We start from the raw sequence: 21,481 nt of genomic DNA, 5'->3' as shown, positions 1-21,481 counted from the left end.
ACAAGACCAGGAGCTGACTGTGGCTCAGACCATGAACTTCTTATTGCCAAATTCAGACTTATATTGAAGAAAGTAGGGAAAACCACTAGACCATTCAGGTATGACCTAAATCAAATCCCTTATGATTATACAGTGGAAGTGAGAAATAGATTTAAGGGACTATATCTGATAGATAGAGTGCCTGACGAACTGTGGAATGAGGTTCGTGATATTGTACAGGAGACAGGGATCAAGACCATTCCCATAGAAAAGAAATGCAAAAGAGCAAAATGGCTGTCTGGGGAGGCCTTACAAATAGCTGTGAAAAGAAGAGAAGCAAAAAGCAAAGGAGAAAAGGAAAGATATAAACATCTGAATACAGAGTTCCGAAGAATAGCAAGAAGAGATAAGAAAACCTTCTTCAGCGATCAATGCAAAGAAATAGAGGAAAACAACAGAATGGGAAAGACTAGGGATCTCTTCAAGAAAATCAGAGATACCAAAGGAACGTTTCATGCAAAGATGAGCTCAATAAAGGACAGAAATGGTATGGACCTAACAGAAGCATAAGATATTAAGAAGAGATGGCAAGAATACACAGAAGAACTGTACAAAAAAGATCTTCATGACCCAGATAATCACCATGGTGTGATCACTGACCTAGAGCCAGACATCCTGGAATGTGAAGTCAAGTGGGCCTTAGAAAGCATCACTACGAACAAAGCTAGTGGAGGTGATGGAATTCCAGTTGAGCTATTCCAGATCTTGAAAGATGATGCTGTGAAAGTGCTGCACTCAATATGCCAGCAAATTTGGAAAACTCAGCAGTGGCCACAGGACTGGAAAAGATCAGTTTTCATTCCAATCCCAAAGAAAGTCAATGCCAAAGAATGCTCAAACTACTGCACAATTGCACTCATTTCACACGCTAGTAAAGTAATGCTCAAAATTCTCCAAGCCAGGCTTCAGCAATATGTGAACCGTGAACTTCCTGATGTTCAAGCTGGTTTTAGAAAAGGCAGAGGAACCAGAGATCAAATTGCCAACATCCGCTGGATCATGGAAAAAGTAAGAGAATTCAAGAAAAACATCTATTTCTGCTTTATTGACTATGCCAAAGCCTTTGACTGTGTGGATCACAATAAACTGTGGAAAATTCTGAAAGAGATGGGAATACCAGACCACCTGATCTGCCTCTTGAGAAATTTGTATGCAGGTCAGGAAGCAACAGTTAGAACTGGACATGGAACATCAGACTGTTTCCAAATAGGAAAAGGAGTACGTCAAGGCTGTATATTGTCACCCTGTTTATTTAACTTATATGCAGAGTACATAATGAGAAATTCTGGACTGGAAGAAACACAAGCTGGAATCAAGATTGCCAGGAGAAATATCAATAACCTCAGATATGCAGATGACACCAACCTTATGGCAGAAAGTGAAGAGGAACTAAAAAGCCTCTTGATGAAAGTGAAAGTGGAGAGTGAAGAAGTTGGCTTAAAGCTCAACATTCAGAAAATGAAGATCATGGCATCCGGTCCCACTACTTCATGGGAAATAGATGGGAAAACAGTGGAAACAGTGTCAGACTTTATTTTTCTGGGCTCCAAAATCACTACAGATGGTGACTGCAGCCATGAAATTAAAAGACTCTTACTCCTTGGAAGATAAGTTATGACCAACCTAGGTAGCATATTCAAAAGCAGAGACATTACTTTGCTAACAAAGGTTCATCTAGTCAAGTCTATGGTTTTTCCTGCGGTCATGTATGGATGTGAGAGTTGGACTGTGAAGAAAGCTGAGCGCCGAAGAATTGTTGTTTTTGAACTGTTTTGTTGGAGAACACTCTTGAGAGTCCCTTGGACTGCAAGGAGATCCAACCAGTCCATTCTGAAGGATATCAGCCCTGGGATTTCTTTGGAAGGAATGATGCTAAAGCTGAAACTCCAGTACTTTGGCCACTTCTTGCGAAGAGTTGACTCATTGGAAAAGACTCTGATGCTGGGATGGATTGGGGGCAGGAGGAGAAGGGGACGACAGAGGATGAGATGGCTGGATGGCATCACTGACTCAATGGACGTGAATCTGTGTGAACTCCAGGAATTGGTAATGGACAGGGAGGCCTGGCGTGCTGCGATTCATGGGGTCACAAGAAGTCGGACATGACTGAGCGACTGATCTGATCTGATACATGGGAAAGGGGCTTCCCTGGTAGCTCAGCTGGTAAAGAATCTGCCTGCAATGCAGGAGACCCTGGTTCCATTCCTAGGTTGGGAAGTTTCCCTGGAGAAGGGATAGTCTACCTACTGCAGTATTCTTGGGCTTCCCTGGTGGCTCAGACAGTAAAGAATCCACCTGAAATGCAGGAGACCTGGGTTTGATCCCTGGGTTGGGAAGATCCCCTGGAGGAGGGCATGGCAATCACTTCAGTTTTCTTGCCTAGAGAATTTCATAGACAGAGGAGCCTGGTGGCCTACATTCCGTGGGGTCACAAAGAGTCAGACACAACTGAACGACTAAACACAGCACATACATGGGAAAGGAGAAAATTGAAAGAGGAAAAGAGGAGGATGTCCTCATGCTAAATACCGTTTTCACCTAAAGACATTTGTGATCAGCAGAAAATTGAAACTCTGGGTCTATAACCATGATGAGTCTTCATATTAAGGAAAGGAAAATACTCTTTTAGAGGGGAATAGGAAGTTGGAAAGCTCTAATAAACAAACAACTCATAGCTTTTCATTGACTAAATCCTTGGCAGGAAAGAGGAGTCTTCTTCCTCTTGAAAGGTGTGAGAACTTGACCTTTTGTTCTCCTTTTTAATCAAGGTTCCTGTTCATTATGTTTTTTAAAGGTGACAACTGAAAAGTAAAGAGTATAAATGTTATTTATGACTATAAATGCTTTTTATAGTCTGTCTTGTAAAGTCAGACTTTACGAGAAAGAGTCTCATATTCTAGATTCCAGATACACTAAGGAGAAGTCAGTCTGAATGACCCTAAATTCATGTAGAATAACTTACTCTTTTCCTGCTGAGGCTTTCTTTTTTTTTTTTTTTTTTCCCTCTTTAGACTTGGCATTCAGAATTTTAAATGTATATATGTCCATGACTTTATTCATCAGTCTTCATATAACAGAGTAATCTTTTTTCTTTGGAAGAATTAAATCATTCTTCAGTTTAGAAAACATTTCTTCTATTATTAATTTCTATCCTCTTGAATGTTTTATCTCTTTCTGAAACTTTTATTATTAGCCTTTTAGATACCCTGTCTTTAACTTAGCATCTGATTTATATTTTTAAGATATTTATTCATTTGAATCTTTGATCAAATAATTTAGATCATAACAGTGACTATCATCATTTTATCTACACATATTTTCTTCTTTGAAAATACTGGGTTTGGTCCAGAAAAATCTTTATTGTGCTGTTTTAGTTTCTCTTGAAGTTATTATTTTGTTGATGTTTTATTATATTTATCATTATTATTATAAAATAAATATTTTTCATAGTAAAAATACTTCTGACTTCATGTGGTATGAATCATTTCAACTGCTCTTTTAATGTTTTTTCTTGTTCTTTTTGAGTATTTATTTTTCTATGAGAAATTTAAATCAAAATTATTAACTCCAAGTTTAAAGACTATATTTTATAAAGATAGCATGATTAGCAAATAGAATTAATATTCTTTGAGGTTGATAATTTGTATCAATGTGTCAACCACAAGTTGGCACTTGCCATGGGTGCTTGCCATCTACTTCTACAAGGATTAAATCATGTGCTGCGGCAGCTGCTGACCTCCAACACCCACTGAAAGAGTTCAGGATGGAGAACAGAAATGAGATACTCTGTGGGAGAGGGCAATGGCAACCCACTCCAGTACTCTTGCCTGGAAAATCCCATGGATGGAGGAGCCTGGTAGGCTGCAGTCCATGGGGTCGCTAAGAGTCCAATAGGACTGAGCGCCTTCACTTTCACTTTCATGCATTGGAGAAGGAAATGGCAACCCACTCCAGTGTTCTTGCCTGGAGAATCCCAGGGACGGGGGAGCCTGGTGGGCTGCCATCTATGGAGTTGCACAGAGTCGGACACAACTGAAGCGAATTAGCAGCAGCAGTGCTCTAGGAAAACTGGCAGTACAGGTCTTTAGAAAGTTATTCTTAACAGCTGATTTTATAAGCCCAATTCTTGTATTTCCTCGTATCTAGAAAAGCACTAAAAATATTTCATGGTGATTATTATTTCTCATAGCTAGCAAAAGCTTCATGAGACCAGCAGAAATTTTCTAAAACCAAAAAAAAGTGCTTGATTTCATGTATTCCGCCTTTACCAAAATCACATTTGTATATTCTTTTCTTTCCCTGTACCTCTTTGAAGCAGTCTCTCAGAGCTATGGGGACTTCCCTGGTAGCTCAGTTGGTAAAGAAACTGGGGTACTATCCCCTGGGCTGCAGGCTTCATATTGCCCCAAGTAAAGCTTAACTCACAACTCACACATAGTGCATTTTTTAAGTGACAAGTATATAAAGGGTGTTTTGGTCTACTTTTGTACCTCTAAATGAGAGGGTAACAGGCAGGAAGGCCAGGGGTCTCCAAATGGAGGAAATAGCCTGCAAGTGTCAGACATTTTTATCTCTCTTAAGCGGCAGGAGGAAACAAACTAACAATATTTTTTTCCTTCTCTATACAAATTTAAAGAGAGGTTTCTCTTAAAATACTGTGTTGCCATAATGACACCTGGTTTCACCTGAAGTTAGCTATTCTTGAGCCTAGAGATAACCAATGCCTTTTTCTTATGGAAATGTTTGTCTTAAGCTATGCTAATGTACTACGCCTTTACCCCAAACTCTGTCTCCAAGTCGGTTCCGCCTCTTGGCCCAAAACCTACTTGACAAACCAGTATGTTATACTCAGATATTGTTCCCCTAATCTATGTAAATGAAACTATTTGTATGGTGGTCTGTCCTTCTTTAAGATTCAAGTTAATTATTTTATGGCCCAAGATAAACCATTTGGTGCCATTCTAAATTTTAAGACATTCCTTTCTTTCATTAACAGACTGCTAGTGACTATATAACATCCAGCTGAAGACTAGCAAGGGGGTACTCTTTCTGCCCCCTTCTGATGCCTATGTCAGAAGCTTTCTCTATCTCCTTTATACTTTAATAAAACTTTATTACACAAAAGCTCTGAGCTATCAAGCCTTGTCTCTGGCCCCGGATTGAATTCTTCTCCTCCGGGAGCCAAGAATCCTGGTGTATTCGCGTGATTCAACAACAACCTTTCATAAAGACTGATTCAAAGTGCTCTCCAATAGTTTTTTTCTTTTTTTTACATTTCTTGTTAAGTTCATTTCTTAGCATTTTATCTTTTTTACTATTACAAATTTGTTTATCATACATTAAATATTTTGATTCTGGCTTGCATTAATAACAGTGATATTTTATATGCTTTATAATGCTTGAGTATTCACTTATATTAATTCTTGATCTAAAATTTTCTAGATGACACACAAATGGATGTATACATATAGTATATGACATGCAAATATAAATAATTTTAATTCTAATTTTCAAATTACACTTATTATTTTTCTCATGTAAGATTGCCTTTTTGTTTCCAATCCACATTCTAAGGTTACAAAGTGTTTTGTCAGGTAAAGCTTTTAATTGCTACAAGTCTCTATTTGCTAAATGATAAGGATTTGAGCTATTGAAAGTTGATCTTTCAATTCCAGAAAGATGTTTAGTTTTATGTAATTTTGGAGTCTGGAATGGGGCTTTAAAAATCACCTTTTATCTACATCTTTCCAGAAATAATTTCAGAGTCAATATCAACAGCGAATTTTAACACGATTGATTTGCCTTTTATTCCTTCCTTTTATTGTCTTCCTAATATCTTAACCAAGTCCAGTGGTAATCTCTGATATATCAAAATCTAAGTGCCACTCTCGGAGAAGGCAATGGCACCCCACTGCAGTACTCTTGCTTGGAAAATCCCATGGATGGAGGAGCCTGTTAGGCTGCAATCCATGGGGTCGCTAAGAGTGGGACACGACTGAGCAACTTCACTTTCACTTTTCACTTTCATGCATTGGAGAAGGAAATGGCAACCCACTCCAGTGTTCTTGCCCGGAGAATCCCCGGAACGGGGGAGCCTGGTGGGCTGCCGTCTATGGGGTTGCACAGAGTCGGACACGACTGAAGTGACTTAGCGTAGCATAGCGTAAGTGCCACTCTTTTCTCTTTATATGACTTTTGAGCCATAGCCATTGTCTGAAAATGTTTTGGCTCAAGTTTGGGGGCGGTAGTACAGCTGGTTGTGCAAATATGCATACCATGTAGATTCTAAGGTACCTCAAGTAGTCTTCTTTCATTTAACTGCCATAAATGACTAACATTCAACAACTATGAGTATTTTTAAAATAACTTTCATTTTTATATAAAGTTAATATAATAAAACATTTAACTTGAGTCTTTTCTATTTAACCTGTTAGTTCTACTCCATAGAATTTTCTTGTATTTCCAAAATATTTCACAGTAAATATACAGATTAAAGGAATAATATTTTATCTACATTCAAATAACTATTTTTCTAGTTCTATGAATCATGTGCATATGTGTATTTCCCTATTATCACTTTAATGTAGTAGTGCAGTTCAGTATTTTATTTCTGAAATTAGAGAAATAATCCTCCAAATGATGATATCTATTTGCAAAGTTTTATACAAATGTGTTTCAGAATTAAGGCCTAATAATAGAAGATATTTATGTTCAGAAACCAGTATCAGTGCCAGTCCATTAAGTGCATGCTAATGGAGTTTAATCAACAAATGTTCAAAGTTCACTGCCACAGGGATCCCACCATGAATGTGTTGACTGCCTCATATTGGTTTCTAAACTTTAATACCATGAATCTTTAAAAATGTAGTTTTGGGGTAGTGTTTAAAGAAAAGCATGTTTCATAATTCTTAAAAATTTATTCAAGACAATTCATTTTTTCTAAAACTACATTACAGTTCTAAAGAGCCCAACTGTTGTTTTTATTGAAGAAAAGTGATTAACTTGGGAATGGCTTCTCCATAGCTTCAGTCTCCATATCTTCTTCATAGTGAATGCAGCACATAATTGTCACAGGAACTCTGCAGGTAGTCAAATAGCCACAGCAGGAAATTTCCACCATTAAAAACAACTGTTCCCTTACAAGAAAATTGGTAGGGCCTGTTGTTGTTGTTTTTCCCCTGAAATATTTTTCTGAGATAATTCCACTTACTTTGGTGGTAAAGATATAATTGGAAAACAGTTCCTCATCCCTGTCATTTCTCAACCTAGTTATCACACACAGGTAAACATGCATTCATTTTTAAAATAAAGACATCTTTATTCCATGTTTTGTTCAGAGTTACTTGAAAGTGTGACAAATTTGATTTTTTTCTAAGACATTGATCAAGTTATTAAACATTGAATCCTAATAAATCATTGGTTCCTTCTTTTCAGTCAGAATAATGTTGAGTATCTAGAGTTTTTGTGATAGCTCTGATGTTATTGCTCCAGATAAGGCCATCATGACAGCTTAAGAAGTAAGTCATCAACCTAGTGAATAGAGAAATCATGAACATCATATTGTGATCTTATACACATTAAAAAAAATGCATTAAGAATCTAACTAAATAAACAATATTTAGAATGCTTTGTACAACAAAAGCTTAAGAAATCGTATGCAGTATAGAAATAGAATAGGCAATAACAAGTCTGATTTAATAACAATGCTATTTATATTTGCAAAAGAAAAAAAAACAGTTTAACAAGGTAGGAAAACAAGTGTTAGGAGGAAAAATAAACAACACCTATGACCATGAAAAGTTTAATGACACTAACTGCTAATGATTAAATATAAATCATCTTAATTTGATAGGAAAAATTCCGTGAAACAAATTACATATATGCCACCACCTAGATAACTCCAGAGTGTTCCATGCCACTTACTAATCAATGAACATATTCTTCCCAGAAATAACTATTCTTCTTAATTTTATCACCATAGATTACATGTCCATTACTGAAATCCATGTAAATGGTATCAGAAATTATGTACTCTTTTGTTTCTCACTTCTTTCATTCAGTATAATGCTCTAAAATCCACCCATGTTAGTATGTATGTCAGCAGTTTGTTCTTTTGATTTATTGCTCTGTACGAATTCATTACATGAATATAACCCAATTTGCTTATTGGAAAACATTCAAACTGTTTCCTGTCTTAGGGTATTATGAACAAAGCTGCTGTGAACAGTTTTATTTAAATCATTCTGTGGACATGGATTCAATTATATTGAATATACACATAGGAGTAGAATTTCTGGGTGATGTGATAGGTCTGTGTTTGAAGTGTTTAGAAACTGCCTAAAGGTTTACAAAAATGATTGTACTGCCTTTTATATTGAGTTATTTTAATTGCATTTTAATGGAGTTACTTGCTCTATATAATTTTAGTCTTTGATGTGTTTAGATTTTAATGTACCACCTTGTTATTCTTATTTGTTCAAATTGTTTTATTTTCTTGTTCCACATTATATTTATTATTTATTTTTATTTTATTCCATTTCATTTTATAAATTGGCTTTTTATTCCATTTTATATCCACAATTGACTTTTTAGCTAAATCTCCTTTTAACCACATTTTTGTGTGTGTGGTTGAAATGGGTATTATGATGCTCATTCTTAGGAATTAGAATTACTTTGTTACTAGTTCACACTATTCTTCACAAGTCACACTTCACAAACATAAGAATATTACAAGAATGTAATTTCATTTCTTTGCTATAATTTGGTATTATTAGCATATATTTTACTTATCTGTACTTGTAAATCATATAATTTTTCTTTAATAAGATACTGACATTTGAGCAAATTAAGAGGAAATTCCATCTTATATAATTACCCAAATATTTATATTTTCTAATATTCTTTGTTATTTCTTTTAGAGTCAGATTTTTATCAGAAAACATTTTTATTAGTGTTCAGTCTGGGTAATTTTTATTAGTGTTTACTTTCTATTTATATGAAAATGGCTTTATTTCATTCTCACTTTTGGAGGAAATGTTTCCTGAATATAGGACCCTTCCTTCCTTCCTCTCATCCATCCACCAATCCATCCTCCCTTTCTTTATTGTTTTTCTCTTTTTGGACTGTCTGTTTTGGTTTTCACCATGTTGGACCTATTTGAATTTACTGAGCTTCTGTTATCTGTATATTGATTTTTTTTTTCATAAAGTGGGAGTTTTTCAGCAATTATATCTTTATATGTTTCTCCTGTCCCTTTTTCTCATCCTCTTATTTTCAAGCATGCACATCAGATCACTCAATATATTCCTACATACCATGGAAACCATGTTCATTAATTTTTAACATTACATAAAAAAGATTTATTTAAATTTCTCTGAATCTTTAAAATTCCACCTTGGATTATACTAGGGATTTGGACTATGCAGTTTTTCTTTTAACAGTGTTGAATTTTTTTCTTGCATGCTTTTAATTTAAAGACAGCTTTCCGTCTTTCCAAGTCTTGATGTAGTTTTCCTTTTTATAAAATAGTATTCCTATTCCTAAGATGTGGGCTTCCCTGGTGGCTCAGTGGTAAAGAATCTGCCTGCCAAAGCAGGAGATGTAGATTTGATCCCTGGGTGGGGAAGATCCCCTGGAGAAGGAAATTGAAGCCCACTCCAGTATTCTTGCCTGGGAAATGCAATGGACAGGGGAGCCTGGTAGGCTACAGTCCATGGGATCACAAAAAACTTGGGCACAACTCAGGGACTAAACAAATTATTCTTGAGATGTGGTATTTCTGGTTTTTCTTTTAGTGTCTTGGAAATTAATAAATTTCTCCACTCTGTTTGGGCCAGAACTCCAACACTATGTGATATTAAGTACATATTTCCATGTCTATCACTTTGAAAGCCTAATGGACTTTTACCCTGCTCATGGTGCAGTTCAAACCTCAAACAGGTGAATCATGGGAAACCTGCCCGCCAAATTTTGGGCTCCTCTTCTGAGCTGCTCTCTCCTCTTGGGAATGCTACCCTGCAAGTTTCAGTTGCTTCAACAAATCCACAATTGTTGCCTGTACTCAGTGTTCAGTATGGGCTCTACCTCCTGCTGGGAGCCAGCATGAGGAGCTCCACCCGTGGCAAAGGTCATGAGGAAGGAGGCTTGGCATACGCAAAAGTGGGATCGAGCCTCAGGAGTCACCCTGGTTATTCTCCAGCATCTACCCCTAAAACCAGAGTCTGCCTACTTTACTGCTTTGTGCTCTCACCTACACCTCTGTCTTTACGGGGGGCTGTCCCCCACCACCTCTTTCGGAGAAGGAGTTAACTTAGAGTTCCAGTTAATAATAATTCCCGGGCGTGACAGGAATGTTTCAACCTACAAACTCCTTTGAAGGTTCTCTAGCCTGCCTGACAGGTTTGTCTGGCCACATGTGATTGTTCACAGCCTCCCAACCGTGAGAGGCACAAGATGCTCTAAACTTTCTAAAAACAGATTCTTTTAAGAAGTTAGGAAATTATTAGTTTAGTATAGTGGGCTGATTAAAAATTGTATTGGTGAAGGGTTTTTCATTTGTTGAGCTAATGTTTGCTACAGCTCCATATCCCTTGCCCCTTATACACATTAATGATTATAACTAACATATAAGAGAAATAAGTATTAACCTTGATATTAATCACATTGGACCTTAAGCTAAGTAAATTCTTTTCTTAATTAAAACCCACTGCACCCTCACCCTATAAGAATGTAACCTTATCTGGCGCCTTCAGAAGGTGGCGTCTGTTTTACGAATAATCACTCCTGGAAAAATAAGTGTTCTGGTTGACTGACCACTATCACAAGGAGAGGGTCATAAATTGTCAGCAGGCCCCCTGGCCAGAAGATGATGTAACACCCCTAAGACCTTTATATACATCTGTATGAAGCACCTGATTTTGATAAAAGTCTGGACTGCTGACCCCGCGTGACTTTTGTATTACATCTCTGTGTATAAAAGCGGACCCTGGAAAATAAAGAATGGGATCAGTTCCTAGAAAGATTGGTCTCCCCATGTCGTTCTTTCTCTCTCCTTCTGGCTGAATTCCCATCTGGAGCGTGGAGGCTCATCAAGCCTGCTAATTATGCCTGGTCTTCTAAGATCTGACCGGGGAAGCCTTAACAGGAGAACGGAAGGACGCCTGCGGCCTACGTAGGTGACGCAAATTTCTTGTCTTGAAATTTTATTGGCTTTCCACGTAAACCAAGTTATTCAGCCTCTTTTCTCTGCTGAATTTTCCTAATGAACTATCCTTATTTAACCACTCTTTATATCTTTAATTCTATCATATCCTGATCGCTGAAGCCATCTCCTCTTCGAATTCCCTGGATCCACTGGGGCTGGACCCTGGCAACCTCCCTTTGACACTGTCAGGAAATGTTTGTAGATACACAGTGTGACTTTAATGTACTGTATTGCTGATGCTGTTTTCAATGTCAATTGTCTTGATATTCACACTGTCCACACTGTTTGCTGAACCCAGGGTAGACAAGGCATCAGCTAAGAGGTAGGAAGAAGACTCGAGGAGCCATAGGAACTGAAAACATGTTTATTTTTTCCTGGCTGACACAACAGTCATAGCACAGCCTCTCATCTGGGTGCACAGCAGCCATAACAGCTCAGTTCTGTTCAGACGGTCAGTTGTGTCCACCTCTTTGTGACCCCACGGACTGCAGCAGGCCAGGCCTCCCTGTATATCACCAACTCCCAGAGTTTACTCAAACTCATGTCCATTGAGTCAGTGATGCCATCCAACAATCTCATCCTCTGCCATCCCCTTCTCCTCCTGTCTTCAATCTTTCCCAGCATCAGGGTCTTTTCCAATGAGTGAGTTGTTCACATCAGGTGGCCAAAGGATAGGAGCTTCAGCTTCAGCATCAGTCCTTCCAATGAATATTCAGGACTGATTTCCTTTAGGATGGACTGATTGAAGGATCTCCTTGTAGTCCATGGGAGTCTTCTCCAACACCAGGGTTCAAAAGCATCAATTCAGCACTAAGCTTTCTTTATAGTACAACTCTCACATTCATACATGACTATTGGAAAAGCAATAGCTATGACTAGATGGACCTTTATTGGCAAAATAATGTCTCTGCTTTTTAATAAGAAATCTAGGTTGGTCAAAACTTTTCTTCCAAGGAGCAAGCATCTTTTAATTTCATGTCTGCAGTCACCATCTGCAGTGATTTTGGAGCCCTCCAAAATAAAGTCTGTCACTGTTTTCACTATTTCCCCATCTATTTGCCATGAAGTGATGGGATCAGATGCCATGATCTTAGTTATCTGAATGTTGAGTTTTAAGCCAAGTTTTCCCACTCTCCTCTTTCACATTCAACAAGAGACTCTTTGGTTCTTCTTCACTTTCTGCCATAAGGGTAGTGTCATCTGCATATTTGAGGTTATTGATATTTCTCCCAGCAATCTTGATTTCAGCTTGTGTTTCATCCATCCCAGCATTTCTCATGATCTCCTCTGCATGTAAGTTAAATAATCAGGGTGACAATATACAGCCTTGGTGTACTCCTTTCCCAATTTGAAACCAGTCCGTTGTTCATGTCCAGTTCTAACTGTTGCTTCTTGACCTGCATATGGATTTCTCAGGATGCAAGTCAGGTGGTCTGGTATTCCCATATCTTGAAGAATTTTCCACAGTTTGTTGTGATCCACACAGTCAAAGGCTTTGGCATAGTTGGCATAGTCAATAAAGCAGGAGTAGATATTTTTCTGGAACTCTCTTGCTTTTTTGATGATCCAACAGATGTTGGCAACTTGATCTCTAGCTCCTCTGCCTTTTGTAAATCCAGCTTGAACATCTGGAAGTTCAGGGCTCACAAACTTTGAAGCCTGCCTTATAGAATTTTGAGCATTACTTTTCTAGCATGGAGATGAATGTAATTGTGTGTTAGTTTTAGCATTCTTTGGTACTGAGCTTCTTTGGAATTGAATGAAAACGGAACTTTCCAGTCCTGTGGCCACTGCTGAGTTTCCCAAATTTGCTGGCATATTGAGTGCAGCACTTTCACAGCATCATCTTTTAGGATTTGAAAAAGCTCAACTGGAATTCCATCACCTCCAATAGCTTAGTTTGTACAGTGTAACAGTAGATATGCTATATTCTCTCCTCTCATGGCTGACCCAATGGACACAGCTGTGATGCAGCAGCAATGCTGCCAGTTTCTAGGTGGATCCCGTATATCCCTACAGCACGAAGTAGCTTGTGACCAAGTGAGTACCTTATGAGGCACATGCACAGGGCTATAAATGAGCTCAGCTGTTACTTAGTTATTATTTATAAAATGTGGGGCAAGAGAGCCTGAACATGCCATCTTGGATAATTGGCTCTCTCCCCACATGTACCTCCTTTATTTCTCTTCATTTCTGGGAGTTTTCTTGGCTGAACAGAACCACTCTGCCCAAGTCACACCCTTTCCAGAGACTTTCAATTTTTTGTCTCTTTGGGGATACAAAGCCCCCGCCCTTCCTCATCCAAAGCAAACAATTTTGAAATGCCATTGCAACATTTGAGCTCTCCAGAGAAAATACTGAGCATGTCAGTTCAGTTTCCCTTTACTATTCCCACTTCCTTCCTATCCTCCCACATCTGCAGGTGTTTTTTTTCCCAAGAGAACATCTTACATGTTATTATCCTGGAAAATATATCTGTGACAAGTCATTTTCTCAAATAATTGTAAAGAAAAATTCATGCTAAGTACATATGCTATCTTAGTTTGTAAAAAGCTCTCAATCATTACCTTTCCCAACTGTTACTGTATTTTTTTTAACCAAAAAGTAACTCAGCTTTTGTGTAAGTAATATATTATTTTTTTAAGTGTAGAGAAACTGGTTGTATCTGTGGGCATTAATTATTTGATTTTAATGCTTTCCTACTTTTGATTTAAATTTTCTGATTGAATTTTGATATTTACTCAAGAAAGAAAAATAATTAAGTTATACCATGAATAAAATATTGTCAGCTCATTAAAATTAATAATTATATCAAGAAAAAATTCTGTCTTGACATTAAAGTTTTATTTTTATTCCAGTGATTAAAATCTTTGCCATTTTTTGTATAAAATACTCTTCTCTGCTTTCTTAAGGTTTGTATCATATTTATTCCATAGAAGATGGTCAATAAATGTACATTTCTTTCCCTTTAACCATCAGTCATGCTGAATGACTTTGCTACTACTTTGAAATATCCTCCTTATCTCCTGTAAAATCTATTATTGATAGTCTTCAGGATTCCACCCAAATCTCAGGATTTCCCCTGATTTCCTTGGGGAAAAAACAATTAGACTAATCCCCATTTAGGCAGATCTTTATTTTATAATCACACCAGTGTTTTTCACTTCATTCCTTCTTTTATTCATCATTTATGAGAGTCTCAGTTTCTTTCTCAATCAAATGAATACTCTGACTGATGTAGTATCTTCCATCTATAAAAACTGATGGTCTAGTTCTCCAATAGTAAGAACTTGTATTATGAATACCTTTTGGCTGAAGTTGGTATAATCTTGCTGGTTGTGAGTTGCTTGGTGAGGAACATCTTGAAGTATAGTCATATGCTCTTTGCTATAGGCACAGACATCACTACCAATACCAGCTAAGACAATGACAGGATAAATGTTTTAGTTTATTTTCTTAAATGTAGGGTGGCAGAGAGAGAGATTTTACCATAAAAATCTAATGTAAATAGAAAACAAATGCAAAGGCATAGAGTGCAAATTCTTGATGCACGATTTAGATTGTTTATAGTTTCTTGTCTTTTTGATCAGTTTTGATCATTTTCCTGTTTTGATCACTAGCAATCTTTGCTTATTTCTTGCTAATATAAAGCTACTTGGAACAATGATTACATTTTTTTTTAATTTCCTATTTTATGTGCATACATTTTATTCAGTTACAAAGTCCTAACTATTTCAGTTAAAATCTTTGGGGAACTCTAAGAATACAATGACCTTTTCAGAATTAAAGGAAAATTTATGTAGATATATTCCTTTATTACTTTTAGAGAAGAATGTAAACAAAATCTACTGTTTGTATTCATAATTTGATATTTACAACATAAATCACTTGTGCCCTTTTGAGAAGATCTTGGGAAAAGCCCTTGGATTTTCCATTATCTGGAGGAGAAAAGAGTTAAAAAGCTATCTTCTTGAGGAGTCAAAATTGAATAGTTCCGGGAATAAGTTCTTCAGTGACCTATGACCAGACTGGAGTTCAAGGATTCCAGTAGAATTATTTTAGTAAGTGTGTATATTTATTTGTTTGGGTCAACCACCATTTTTCCCTTTGCATCCTTGATAAAACCAATGTGGCACTATAATGATATAACAGCATTCTGCTTTCATGCTTTCCTGGGTGTTTCTCCCAAATGAGAATGTAAACAAATATATTGCTTAATGATAAAGGAAAGAAATGTTATATAACCTTTCTTTTGGATACAAATTATTTTTATTGTGATAAGATTTAATACATTTTACCAATCTGAAGTGCAAGTTGAAATTTTCCACATATTTATGTAAGTGTCCAACTGCAACTCAGATAAAGATATAATCATTCCAGCACCAGAAAGCTACCAAACAGTAAATCCCATAAAGGTAATCATTTTTGTGACTTCTACCACAGGTTACTTTAGTTTGTTTCTGAACTTAATTTAAATAAAGTTACATATTACAAACTTTTTTATGAATTTTTCCCTAAAAGTTATGTTTGTGAGATTTATCCAAACTACATGTCCCGATTTTATTATTCTCTATTTCTATGTAATAGTCCAGAGTACAAATATATTATGCCTTCTATTATCTATGGGTAGTTGTTTCTAAACTGTGACTGTTACAAATAAAGTCATTACAAATATTCTTGAATATTTTTGGTGGACATAAATACTCATTTCTGATTCAGATAAAAAATTGTGGAGTCATTGTATATACATATAATTAGCTTTAATAAGGTCAATCAGTATTCCAAAGCAATTATACCATTTTAGACTTCCATCAGAAACATGAGAATTCCAGTCACTGTGTATCATCACCAAAACTTGGCTTTGAAATTCTTAATTTTAGCCATTTTGGTGAGGATTTAATTGTTTCTTACTGGATTTTAATTTGCATTTCTCTAAAGATCTTTTAAAATTTATTTTCCATTTGTTTATTGCTAGTATAGGTATGTACAATGGATTTTTCTTCCAATAACCTTGATAAATAAACATATTTCTAATAATCTAAAACTTTTGTATTTTCTAGCTATACAATCATTACCTGCAAATAATGAATATTTTTCTTCTTCAATCTTATTCCACCCATTAATATTTCTCTTTATTATACTACTCCCCTGTCTTGAATTAACCAGGATGTTAAATAAATAAATATTAAATATAGTGATAGTAAATCTTATTTCTGTTTCTGATTTGCTGTCTTTGGGGCATCAAAAGCAAAAATTTCTTGCAGTCTCAGTGAGTAAACAGTCTTGGAGCTTATCTACTTGTGAATTTTTCTTCTCTTGAGGTGTTCTTTCAAAGTCAAGTCACTTTGTATCAAACTCCAGCCTCTGCTTTCATTACATAACCTTTTGGACCCGAAATTTTATCTGAAAAATGGTGTTAATGACAGTACCTACTTTACAAATTTGTAGTTTGGATTAAATTTGTAAATAAATATGAAGTACTTAGAATATTGCCAGGCACATAGCAAAAGCTGTTATTAACCATCAGTTCAATTCAGCCACTCAATCAGGTCCCACTCTTTGCAACCCCATGTACTGCAGCACACCAGGCTTCCCTGTCCATCACCAACTCCTGGAGCTTACTCAAACTCATGTCCATAGAGTCGGTGATGCCATTCAACCATATCATCCTCTGGCATCCCCTGCTCCTCCTGCCTTCAATCTTTCCCAGCATCAGGGTCTAATACCCCTCAATTGGGAGAATTATAAAAATAATTTGGAAAGAAACATATTTTATTCTCTTCACTCAGTGGAAAATAATGGATAGGGTATTTATATTTACATTAAAGTTCACAGAATATGAGTGTAAAAGAATTCCCATCTTCACATTTTTATTTATTTTCAGCACAGGTCTGACTGTCTTGTCTTGAACTACAGAAAACTACTTTTTAATAAATAAAGATGTCACAGCTTAAGCAATATTTGCAGTCCTTTGTGAAACACTTTAATAGGGGGAAAATCTCTAATAGTGATACTTTGATAAAGATACCATGAATTTTTATGGAGTAGTAAGAAGATGCACCTAAATAACATTACTTGGAACAAAAGAAATGATTATTGTGTGCCTTGTACATAGAAATCATGACATATTCATTCCATTGCTTTACCAATTTATGAGATTGGTATACAACATTTTGGGAGTTGGCAGTGAGGATTTGAGGCAATAGTTAATGTTTTTAATGAAACTTATTTATAAGAATTATTTTATATTCTCAAGATTGAAGTTATACATTTAGAGTATTAAAAAAGTCAAAGTATCACACAGTCAATCACATTTTCACTTCTTCTCCCAAGGTGACACATCAAACATTCATTGTAAATTAAGCATAAATCACTGTGAAAAACTATTTGCCACAATTATGAAAGACACAAGATTGAAAATGTCCCTAAAAACAGATAAAAACAAAAGAGAAATGAGCAAAAACATAAGTGGATAATTTAAAACATAAAATAAGCACTGTTAAAAATACATAACTATTATGTTCCACATAATTATGAATAACAAAAAGGCAAATCAATATATTTCAATCATAGGTTATATTTTTAATATATTAAATTATTAAGCCATTTTGAGGTAATATTAAATTCTGGTAAGTATTCTGAGTGTGGCCCTTAGTGATTGAGTGATGAGAACATAAATTGTCATAATCTTTCTTGGAATCAATTTGAAAATATAAATCAAAAGGCTAAATTTATTCATATTTTATAAGTTATAAGTCTAATTTCTAGGATTTCTTATCTATAAAAAATGATCAGAATCAGGGGAAATATTTATGTAATAAGATTTCTTAATAGTGATATATATAATGTTTAAATGAGAGCAATGTAAACAGAAATTAAGAAAGTTATGACATATTCCCAAATTCTAATTATACAAAGTGATGTATATTTACTGTTTTTATTGATTAGTATCACTTTCCCACTTTTTTTTTTATTGTGAACATGGTCTTATTCACCTCTGGGATTTCCCCTTGTCCAAGAGAAACTCTCATCTAATTAAATGTCTGTTTTCTAAGCACAGTATTGTGTAGAGGAATGGGAAGTGCTCCATGTGGGCCATTGGAGTCCCCAGTATATTCTGAACTGATGCTAGTGATAGACAAAGAGGTAGAGGAATCACTTTTCTTGGAGTACTTTGTTGTTGTTCAGTCATTAGGTCACCTCCTACTCTTTGTGACCCCATGAGCTGCAACATACCTAAGCTTCCTTGTCCTTCACTATCTCCCTGAGTTTGCTCAAACACATGTCCATTGAGTCATTGATGCCATCTAACCTTCTCATCCTCCATCATCCCTTTTACCTCTTGCCCTCAGTCTTTCCCAACATCAGGGTTTTTGCAATGAGTTGGCTCTTTATATCAGGTGGCTCTGGGATTACATGGTGGTGGCAGCCTGAAGAGGCATTTTTGGCCTAAGAAGTACTTAAATTGTGTAAATAAAGAGTTCAAAGTTTATTGGACTATGGCCTCTACCCAGGACCAGCTACATGATGATGAGGGCCTAGGGTAAGATGAGAATGGAAGACTTACTGTTCAGATTTCAAGATAGCAGCCAGAGGGTATTAAACTAAACACAGAGCCATTCTGAGCAAAGTGTCCTGTGAACAGCTTTTATGTCCATGGAAGTGACCCTGCTTCTCCTCTTTGGAGATAGATTGACAATGGGAAAGAATGTAACTAATCTACAAAGAGAAGTAGAGAGTTTTGGTGCTTCAGAGTCCCTCACTATGGATGACCTAATTATAGAGCCCTTGGCTTTTCAAGTTATTTAAGCAAATACCTTTATTTTTTACCTTAGTATAAATTGGACTTCTGTTAATCACCATCAACATAATTTGGATATCACTTTCTGTCATTACACATTATGTCTGGGAAGAATTTACAGTAATCTGGGGAAATGCTCATAATTTAATTTTCAGTGAAAATAATTTAATTTTCAGTGAAAATAGTTAATATATTCATTCAAAATATTATTGAGTACTTTTTTATATGTGCCCAGCTCTGTTCTAGGTGTTGATATAAAAATAAAATTCCAGCCCTTCATGTTTTAAATATTAGGGGAAGTTACATAATACACAAAATGAGTAGGTGAATATGTTGTAGGTTAAATGATAAGGTTTATGGAGAAATGCAAATTAGAAATGAAATATAGAAAAGGATGTTGAGCATTTTAATTTTATATAAGGTAAACCACAGTAACAACAAACACCTCATTGAAAAACCTAATTTTTGAACAAGATTTAAGAGACATGGCAGGTGAGCTATACAGGTATCAGGGGAAAAGTGTTTAAGGAAGACAGAGCTGCCTGTACACTCATCCTGAATCAGGATCATGTCTGGGGTGCATGCGAGTAACAATAAGGGAGGTTCGTATAGGTATAGCAGGAGCACAATGAGAGAGAGAATATGATACTACATCACATGGGAAGTCAAGAGAATGTTAGAGTTTTGTGTAAGGGAGTTACATGTCTATCAATTTTCAACAGGATCATTCTTGCTGTGTTTGAAAGAAGATGAAGACAGTAAATATAGAATAAGGGGGATTAGTGACAGTTACTTTAGTCCAGATGAAAGATGATGACATTTTGGTTGGACTAATGTGCTAACAATAGATGTGATGATTAATGACTAGATTCTGGGCATATTTTCAAATTAGAGAAATTAGGAAGCAAAGATGACACTGAAATTTTGGCCTTAATTTTGTTCAAGCTAAAATAGGAATACATAATAAGCAGTTAATTTGTCCTAGGTATGGTGTCAAGAATTTTAGATAGTTTTCTCATTTTCATTCTTTTAGTTCATTCAAGAAATATTTAACAAGCTAATAAGTGAATAACATATAGAAACATAAAACAAAAAATATATTAAAGAAATTACAATGACTCCATTGTAGCTACAATATTTGACATTAGACTTTTGAGGTGGACGTTAGAAGGTGATTAATGGTATTTGCATTTTATAAAAAGAGAATATGGATTTTAATTAAAGGAAATATAGAAAGCAAAAATGAAAAATTTCAGAAGGCAGAAGCTAAAATACTGAAAACTGTGGAATATACACAAGTTCATAAAAAAGATAAACTTAAAAGTATGAATGAATGAAACTAATAATTCCATGGGTACTCAACCTAGTCCTTAGCATTTAAAACTGCTTGAATAAGATCCCAACTCTGCCACTTTCTACTATGTGACTTTCAGGATATTTATATCTAGCTATGTTTAGTGGAATATATGTCCTGTCTAAAATTAGAATATGAAGTTTAGAGAGATGTATTTTATGGGCATGGCAACCTATCAATTTTATTTGATTGCTTCAGGCATGACTTAGGATGTTAGCTTCACTTTTTTTCTAGTTAGTATAACTTTAAATTTAGTCATGCAAGTTTTTAAGCCTCAATTTCCTCACCTATAACATGAAAACTAAAATAATACTTACCATGTAGAGTTATTTCAAGGAAATTTTGACCAAAGTGTATAAAACCTTTTTACTGTTCCTGACACATAATTGCTCAATAAATATCAATTGTATCATTAATACTATCATCATCAACTACTTACAATCTTCCAGACTCTGTGATCTCTTTCATAACCGTTACTACAAATATTCAGAATAACCTTGTGAGATGTGTACATGCACACTGAGTTGCTCAGTCATGTCCAACTCTTTGCAACACTATGGACTATAGCCCACCAGGCTTCTCTGTCCATGGGATTCTCCAGGCAAGAATACTGGAGTGGGTTGCTCTTCTCCACCCAGGGATTGAACCTGTATCTCTTGTCTCCTTCATTGGCAGGCAAGTTCTTTAACAATAGTGCCAGAGATTAGCTGAGACAATCCTAATTTCAAAAATGTTTCAATAATCTCCTGAAGGTTGACTTAAACCTTTTATATTTTGCTTAGGAAAGTATTGATTTAGAAATATATTTGCCATGTTCATAGTTCATGGGGAAAAATGGGTTAAATATTGTATATATAGGATTACTAATTTCTATGTTAGGATAAATTTATGTTCATGCACTGTAATATATACATTTCCTTATTATAAGTTATTGGGTTTATTTTTTGTATAATATATATACAAGTTATAATTACTTTTACATTCAAGCTGTGCTTACTAGATCAAAATTAACCAATTTAGCAAAGTTAGCTCTGTGACAGACTAATGCACTTTCTATTTATAATGTTGCAGCAGGGATAATAAT

The sequence above is a fragment of the Bubalus kerabau genome, chromosome 14, assembly GCF_029407905.1.
Source record: "Bubalus kerabau isolate K-KA32 ecotype Philippines breed swamp buffalo chromosome 14, PCC_UOA_SB_1v2, whole genome shotgun sequence".
Taxonomy (NCBI): domain Eukaryota; kingdom Metazoa; phylum Chordata; class Mammalia; order Artiodactyla; family Bovidae; genus Bubalus; species Bubalus kerabau.
This window is presented reverse-complemented; position numbering follows the sequence as displayed.